This window comes from Eptesicus fuscus, chromosome 12, assembly GCF_027574615.1.
Source record: "Eptesicus fuscus isolate TK198812 chromosome 12, DD_ASM_mEF_20220401, whole genome shotgun sequence".
Lineage (NCBI taxonomy): Eukaryota > Metazoa > Chordata > Mammalia > Chiroptera > Vespertilionidae > Eptesicus > Eptesicus fuscus.
In genome coordinates, this window is record NC_072484.1 from 81,192,704 (window position 1) to 81,200,782 (window position 8,079).

The window sequence follows — 8,079 nt, forward strand, 5'->3', positions numbered from 1 at the left end:
TATTTATTGTTTTCCACTTCCACACCAGCAAGAAAGAAAAGGAAGGCTTGGGGATTTTGTTCTTTTTTCCTACACTCCTTTCTTACTATTGCCCTCACCACTCCGAAATGAGCAGTCTTCCTCCAAGCCCACCTGTCTCCTGGAGAATGGCTTAGCTCTTTGATTCTACTATGACGTCTGCCTAGAATGCCTTTCCTTATCTTCTCTTTACTGCAAAATTCTCTTCATTCTCAAGATCTTGGCTCAGACGTCTCCTCCTAGGTGAGTACTTTCTGGGCCACAGGCCAAGTTTGCAGCTTCCTTGTCTCAGCTCCTATGACTCTGGGCACATATTTCCATTATGTTGTCATATAGTCCTAATATTAGATGACCTCTGATCTCTCTTCCCCACTAGGACAGACTAGTGTGAGTGTGGAAGAACTTCCTCTGGTTCCATCTGTGTTCCCGGTGCTGGCACGGTGCTTGGCTCCAAAGTAGGTGTCCATAAAGTGCTAGAGAATGAATGAGTGGCAGAATCACAGTTTGACACATTAATTTGTGTGTTTCTCATAGTATTTCAAGTGGACTGCCCGGTTGGTCATTTCTTGTCTCAGAAATTTGGGCTTGGTGTAAAGCAGAAGGAGCCTGAGGTCAATGACGCCTCCAGCCGTGACAAAGATTTCTGCTCCCCATATTTAAGATGAAAACAGAGCCCAGTTACTCTTTCTTCCCCTGGGCTTTGGAAAATGACCTATCTGCATGGATGGAAGACTATATACTACCCTAACTTTTCAGGCATTTGGGTTCTGGGGCTCCCGAGTTGGGACAGAAAATGAGGCTTCAGCAATGACTGATGTGGACTTTCCTGCCAGGTGGGGGCCTTAGCATAGAAATGAACTTGATTTCCAGTATATAAAAGAAGTGATGTTTTTTGCACACTTGAGCTGGAGTGAGACAGGGTATGTGGCTAAACAAAACTGCTATAACCAATAAGGGCTACAGGGACTATCAAGGAGATAGTAAGACCAACCCTCAATGAATTTATGTCTTAGAACCAGCAGAATCCAACAGGGTGACTAATTGCACCTAACAGTAACCCCTAGTCTCATTATACGCTCATTGTAATACATTAGCATACAAAACAACTCACCCTGTGCCCACCAAGATCCTAAAGAGAAAGCCCACAAAAGGTCACAAAATGACTCTTCTGAGAAATCTCCACCCCTTTCCCAGAAAAATCTTGAATATTCCTTCCTCTTATTGAATGCCCTCTCCCTCCCCTTCGATTCAATGAGCTTCAATAAAAAAAGTAAATCCCTTTGGAAGGAGCTGCTCTGCCTGTGGAGTAGCCTTCTTCGTCCCACTGCTTCACTCGTAAACTCTCTTTCACTTTAAACTCTATGCTGGCTCTTATTTGAATTCTTTCCTGTGCAAAGCCAAGAACCCACAGTGAGTCACAGACACTCGGGTGCCCAGACCCCCAGAATGCCTGCATTCTGGATTCTTTTTTTTTTAATATATATATCCTGATATGTTGCTCCCCCTCCCCCTCTTTCACCCCAGAAATTTTGCCAAGGTCTAAACTGTCCCAGAATTATTTACTCCATCCTCTCTCTCTTTAAAATATATATATATTTCAGAGAGGAAGGAAGAGGGAGAGATAGAAACATCAATGATGAGAGAGAATCATTGATCGGCTGCCTCCTGCACACCCCACACTGGGGATCAAGCCTGCAACCCGCACATGTGCCCTGACCGGGAATCGAACTGTGACCTTCTGGCTCATAGGTCAATGCTCAACCACTGAGCCACACCAGCTGGGCACTCCATCCTCTCTTTACCCATTGCCTAGAATGTGGCAGTTTGGGGACACATTTTCTAAACTTATGTGTCCTCAGCATCCTGGGACAGGCCCAGAAGGGGAACCCTTCAGCTGATGGGTATTTCCTGCCAGAGACTAAAGGCCCCAGTAAAGGAAGTTCTATTGTTGCCTCAATGAGGATGGAGAGTGGAAGGGCTGCTCAAAGTCAAGCTGCAACCACTGGAAGGAAAGGCACCCTGGGGAGGCTAGAGAAGAAGCTTCCAAAGAAATGAGCCCAGGTGAGATGGGGTGGGGTGCTGGTGGGGGAGGTTGTGAGGAATGGCAGGGATCCCTCCAGCCAGCACCAGAGAATACGGTGTCCCAAAGAACAGGAGATCAATAGATCTCTCTGATCTCAGACTCGACCAGTGTGAGGGATCAGAATTAGTCACGCCAAGGTGTGCCAGTCTGGCATGCAGATTATTTCAAACTGAAAACAGTCAAGGCACAGAAGGCTCAGGAGGAAACTTTGACTGCCTGAAAGAATTTAGACAAAGGGCTTGCTCCAGGAAGGGAGCTATCATCATAGATGACTATGTTTTATAAGAACTAGGTGTGATTGCCAGGGAGGAACCTAACAAGACCCATTTGACCAAAGTCCTCTCTATGTCCATTGTTTCAAGATGGCCCAATATACATTTGTCTATTAAACAACAACTCCTCTAATCTCCTGTGAATTACTTCCTCTTCCATAGTTCTGAATGGCATGTAGAACTCATTTTGACTTACTGTCTTTGGACTCTTCATGCTCATGTGAATTCCCTGTGTGCAGGTATCAAAACTTAATTTTCTCCTATTTTTAAAAATATATTTTTTTTTTTATTAATTTCAGAAAGGAAAGGAGAAGGAGAGAGAGATAGAAACATCAATGATGAGAGAGAATCATTGATCGGCTGCCTCCTGCACGCTCCACACTGGGGACTGAGCCCACAACCCAGGCATGTGCCCTGACCAGGAATCACACTGTGACCTCCTCGTTCATAGGTCGACTCTCAAACACTGAGCTATCCCGGCCGGGCTTAATTTTCTCCTATTGATCTGTTGTATGTCATTCAACCAGCCAGAAGAACTAAGAGGGGAAGGGGAACGTTCCCTCATCCCTGACACTAATCACCTCTATCCCAATTAAGACTTCTTAGCAAAGCCACAGGTCTGTTGACCACAGAAACAGAGTTTCAGTCAAGCTAAAGATAACATCTTGGCTTCAGTTGTGTTTCAGCCCAGGCCCAGGAAAGTGGGAGGGCCCTAGAGACCACACTCTCACAAAACCAGACAGAACGATGCCATGGTTGACATCACGACCTGATGCAATGGTGAACTATTCCCTCCCTTGGCCTCAACCAATCAGTAGAGCCTACAACTCCAACTCACTCAGTCACCATGATGAATGATTTTTCCTCTATATAGTCCAACCTCTAAAAACCATCAGATTCTAGCACCAGCTTACCTATGACTCCAGGTTTGGTACCATTTCCTCAACTAATAAACCACTGCTTTCTTTGCAGAACATGCTTGTTGACATTTGAGCTTTGATGCACGTAGGCGAACGAACCCTTTTAGTCTGGTAACAGAAACTGCAAGCGTCTCTCCTCTCCTGAGCCCCTCTCTTGTCCCTGCCACGCTCCTCTACCTCGATGATGTGATGACACCGCGACCAAAGCTTCCCAGGAGCTGGGTGCTGATGGAATCTCTGACTTCCTCACACTCAGTTGGCCTGGGACACACTGTCTCCAACGCAGACGAGGGAGGAAAATATACATTGAGAGAGAGAACAGCCAAGGGAAGAGGGGAAGCCCAGTTGGGACTGGGGAGAAAAGGAGAGAGGAAGAAAAGCTGTGGCTTTGGGTTTCCCCAAAAGCTGAGTTGGGTACAAGAGCTTGTACACAGGCAGTCGATTTGGGGACGTACCCCAAGTACAGGAGGGAGGGTCAAGAAAGGAGGGAGGGCCATTCCCAGGGTGCCTGTATTATCAAGTTAGTCCCCATGGAGGACACCTGGGGCGTGGTCCTGCTCTGCCTCTGAGGAGCTCTGAAGAACAGAACGGGCTGTAGAACTGTCCACCCAAAGGAAAGACGAGACATTTCTCCACCAGTTCTCACGCTGCTGGCCAAGGGTAACTCTGTGGCCCTTCTCTCTTCCAGGTCTGTCCACGGCCTGTCCCGGTGTCCCAGGAGGGAAGTTTCAGGGCAGGTGACATCAGCACATAGATGGAGTGAAGATATGAACTAGAGCACAACACAAGAGAGGAGCATGAAGAAGAAATAGCAAAAGAAGGGAGATAGGAAGGAAAAGAGGGTGGTGACGAGGAGGGGAGGACAGGACAAACATGAACAGTCCTGTTTGTGGAAAGATGCAAGCAGGGCAGCTGGGGACCCTTTGCACAGCTCCTGGGACTGGCTGGGGTAAGTCCTCAGTGTCACAGTCTTTTCTGATGGGTATTTCCTCTCCCAAATGCTCCTTCAGACACAACGGACAATCTACTAGCCTCACGCAGGCGGGCCTATGTGCAAGGACAGAGTAGCCTTGGCAGTGACTGTCCAACCCCACTCACTTGTAGTCAGGGGCGATCTCTTTTGGGCCTCCCAGGAAGATAAGCTGTCTCCTTTGTGTTCTGCCTCTTCCAGTTCAACAACGTTGAAGTTGGGGTTTCTGGACAGGATGATTATATAAGGGGATCATGACCTGTCAGAATGAAAGCAAGCTTCCAACAGTCCTTGTGGCAATGGGCAATCCTGTTTGGGTTATGGCTGTCCTCCCCCAACCCCTGATGTTGGGTGGATTTGAGGATATAGACTTTGAAGCTTCTGAGGTTTAAGTGGAAATCTTGGGAAAAGAAGGCCTTTTGTCCTTCTGGTGACTTGAAGGCCTCATGGCAGAAACCACAGCAGAATTAAAAGGCAGAGCAGCTCTACTAAGGACTTCAAGTGACACATTTCTCCAAAAAGTAAAATTAGTAAGAAAAGATACCATTTTTCTGCAAAATAAGAGGGTGATTTCTAAGGCCCTCTTCTTGACCTGATGGTTAATCATGGTTGCCAGTAAATGACAATTACGTAAGAGGAGGGAGGCCTTTGGAAGTTGGTTGAGGTTCTGCTGTCCCAGAGGCTTGCTTGCCTGTCTGGTGGGGCCCTCCCTGCCAGCTGGCCCCACACCGATTCTGTAAATCTCTGCTTTGTCTTTCTTCTAGGGAGCCCCGTCCTGTTCCCCAAAGCCTGGTGCCTTTGCACTGACTCCTCAGATGAGTCACATGAAATACTTTGCTTCTTTAATTTGAGGTATTGTTGCCGCTGTCAGTCTATTGAAGTCCTTTGACAAATGCTTGTATTGTTCTTTTACCCAGAGCCTTTTTCAAATGATCATCACAAAAACAACAACAACAAAAAAAAAACAACAAATGATCATCACATTAAAAAACACAATAATAAGTCCAATCCCCCTTCCCCAACATACACGATCAATGTCCCCCAGATATATAGGTACAGTAGTGAGAAGAGTCTGGAATTGGTGACAGTGTTGCAGAATTTACCAGGCGACCAGAAAACACACAAGGAGTACTCAGAAGATTCAGTCAGGAAAACCCCTTTATTTGCAGATGTACCAGTACAGTGACTCAGGAGAGTCGGTTTCCAAAGCCTGAGTACCCAATGTGGAGGGTCTCTCCCACTTATCCCCTTGGTTTCTTTGTCTCCCCAAATACAGACCAGGCTTCTGGACTTTTCGTGGGCTTTGCAGTCCCTCTGTGGGTTGGGATGGGGGAAGTGAGATTACACACAAGGGCCTGGCCTGGGTGATGCCAGTGACTTCCCCTCTGGCTAAGCTGTTAAATTCTTGGTTTATGGCTCTTGTAAACTGGGAATATTTAGGAAAACAGATTATTGCCTAAGGAAGGGGCAGTGACTTAATTATAGGCTAACAAGAATGTGCATTAGGATACTGGTTACTGGCACAGATTCAGATTGCTAGCTCTCCCCCTCCCCCCCCCCCCCCAGGTTGTCCCCTATATTCCCCCTCAACAGCAGAGCAAGATTTGGTCCTGATTTTCCCATTTAGGTCTGATGACCTTGGGCAAGTTATTCATTCATTCGTTCATTCATTCATTCATTCATTCAGAATTTATTAATAATCTTGTGTCAGTCATTCATATAATCCCTGTAAAATGCTAACAATACCCACCCTCACTACCTTTCCGGACTGTTTAGAGAAGCTAATAAAATCATGTTCTGAAGTGTTCAAGGTAAAGTCTACACAAATGTATGGTGTTGGTATTAATCAGGCAAACAGATAAACACAAAATTGGAAGGGTGAGGGATGAGAACCCAAACCATAGCACTTGATATATCACTTCTATGAGAAAGACACCTATTCTGGGCTCTTGGGTTGTGCCCTGCACTCCAAGTATCTATTCGTCTCTGTCCTTGGACACTCTGCTCTTCATCCAAGGCCCTGGTCAAAAGCCTCCTTTCCCACAAAGTCCTTCTTGCTCTTGGGGATTAATTTCTCCCTCCTACAGGTCTCTCGTCTGCCTCAGAGATCACCATGTTCCACCTGTGAGCTACTGCAATTTGTTTCCATATTGATCCCTGTTACTAGACAGACAATGTTGTTCTTGAGGAAGGTGACCGTGTTCTCTTCCAGGAACCCGCCCTCAGCCCCTTTAGCTCATATGACCTTGATCTTGTGTACTGTCTTCTCCAAGCTTCAGTTTCCGCCTCTGTAAAACCTGCCCACCCTTGCTGACTGTTGTGAGGATTGATGAAATATCACATGTGCACCTTGTGTTTAGTGGGCAGGCTGCCAATAGATGTCTTTTAAATGAAGTTGAATGGCATGCATACTTTGTCGGGCCCTCCTAACACGCACACAGAGGAGGTGGCCACTTAATATTGCAAACCAGGGATGTTGGGACCATCCTCACCCAGTAGTGATTTCCCCACCAGGATTTGGTACCTGTAATATCACCAGGAAAGATTAATTCCTCCCCAAAGACACGCTTTTATGTTTCAATACTACTGGGAGAGGCAAAGCATTAAACCAATCTACCTTCTGAGTTTTGGGTGATGGGAGCTTTGGCTGCCAATGAAAAGGTGGACACAGCCATAGGGAAGGAGGAATCTGAAGAGAGATTTGGCTTAGCACTGGTCTTGCTTAATGCAACATGTTTATTTAAAACTAAATGTAACATGTTTATTGAAAGCCAAAGCTTTAGGATCCTGTGTAATTATTTTCTGACACCAATTCTCTGGAAATGACTGGGTATCCAACAATTCAGTTCAGTTCGGACACCAGAGTTAGTGCAGCCGCCACAGGTTCAGGGCTCAGTCCCAGCAGACGGTCCCACTTCGGATGCCAGTCACAAGTGCGATCCCCAGGCTACCCACACTTATGCTCTGCAGACTACAAATTCGGGATTCCCATGACTCCTCAAGTTCTATAATTCTCTAGAATGACTTACAGAACTCAGGAAGTTACTTAACTTACTATTGTTGGTTTATCGTAAAGGATACAACTCAGGAGTAGCCAAGTGGAAGAGAAATATGGTGGTGGTGGTGGTGGTGGTGATGGGTTGGCACAGAGCTTTGTGCCTTCTCCAGGTGACCAGACTCGCAACATTTCTTTTTTTGTTAATTTTAAAAAATATATATTTTATTGATTTTTTTACAGAGAGGAAGGGAGAGGGATAGAGAGTTAGAAACATCAATGAGAGAGAAACATGGATCAGCTGCCTCTTGCACACCCCCTACTGGGGATGTACCCGCAACCAAGGTACATGCCCTTGGGAATCAAACCTGGGACCCTTCAGTCCGCAGGCTGGCGCTCCATCCACTGAGCCAAACAGGTTGGGTCCAAACTCCCAACATTTCAATGTATTCAACCTGGAAGCTCTTCAAGCCCCAGCATTTAGGGATATTTTATTGAGGTGTCATGATGTAGGCATGGTTAATGAAATCACTGGCTATGGGTGGCTGAATTCAATCTCCAGCCTTTCTCCCCTTTCCAGAGGTGGGGGTGGGAATGAAAGTTCCAACCCTCCCATCTTTTTTTTTTTTTTTAATATATTTTTATTGATTTCAGAGAGGAAGGAAGAGGGAGAGAGAGATAGAAACATCAATGATGAGAGATAATCATTGATTAGCTGCCTCCTGCATGACCCCCACTGGGGATCGAGCCCGCAACATGGGCATGTGCCCTTGACAGGAATCGAACCTGGGACCCTTCAGTCCACAGGCCAACGCTCTTTC

The 8,079-nt window shown here is 46.3% G+C and overlaps 1 long non-coding RNA gene across 2 annotated transcripts; it reads left to right on the forward strand.

Annotated features, from left to right (window-relative positions):
- The first annotated feature begins 415 nt into the window (after positions 1–415).
- LOC129151006 (uncharacterized) lies at positions 416–4,204 on the forward strand. Of its 2 annotated transcripts, none has more exons than XR_008557806.1 (3): positions 416–473; positions 1,878–2,079; positions 3,982–4,204. It is a non-coding gene; the product is annotated as an uncharacterized LOC129151006 (long non-coding RNA). The 2 variants fall into 2 exon arrangements; XR_008557807.1 differs by lacking the exon at positions 3,982–4,204 and adding an exon at positions 3,346–3,495.
- Positions 4,205–8,079: the final 3,875 nt, after the last annotated feature.